The sequence below is a fragment of the Charadrius vociferus genome, unplaced genomic scaffold (assembly GCF_000708025.1).
Source record: "Charadrius vociferus isolate BGI_N301 unplaced genomic scaffold, ASM70802v2 scaffold1778, whole genome shotgun sequence".
NCBI lineage: Eukaryota > Metazoa > Chordata > Aves > Charadriiformes > Charadriidae > Charadrius > Charadrius vociferus.
The window spans coordinates 50161-50640 of NW_009649501.1; positions in this window are offsets into that span (position 1 = coordinate 50161).

Here is a 480-nt window from a genome sequence, read left to right on the forward strand (position 1 = left end):
CAGCTCCTGTCGGCCCGGGTGAAATCCCACTGAAGCGGCGGCTCTGCCCCAAGACACGGATCTCTTGCACCGGTTGTCATCCTGCAGCTCTCACCGCCGGTCCTTTGCTCCCCGTCAGCGCCTCAGGTCCCAGCGAGCTGACGGTGCCCGGTCTTGTCTCACTCCGTTTGATTTCCCAGACTCAACCGTTAGCCCATAAGGAGGTTCCCGCTGGTGGTATCGATTCTCGAGCATCAATACTTCCTCCGGCTCTCGGACGCCTTAGGATACATCTCCGCACCTCATCCCGTTCCTGCCCGAACCCCGGGAGAGGCACGGGAGTGTTTTTCTCTGCTGGATGCCCCAGAATTGGCAGCTCATTCGCAGAATTTGCAACGTTTTCTCCATTCCTTTCTTACAGAGATGGGCAGAAGCTTCTCCTGCCGGGGAGGTAGGGCTGAGGGTCACCTGTAGGCACACGGGCAGCAGCAGCAGGGCTAT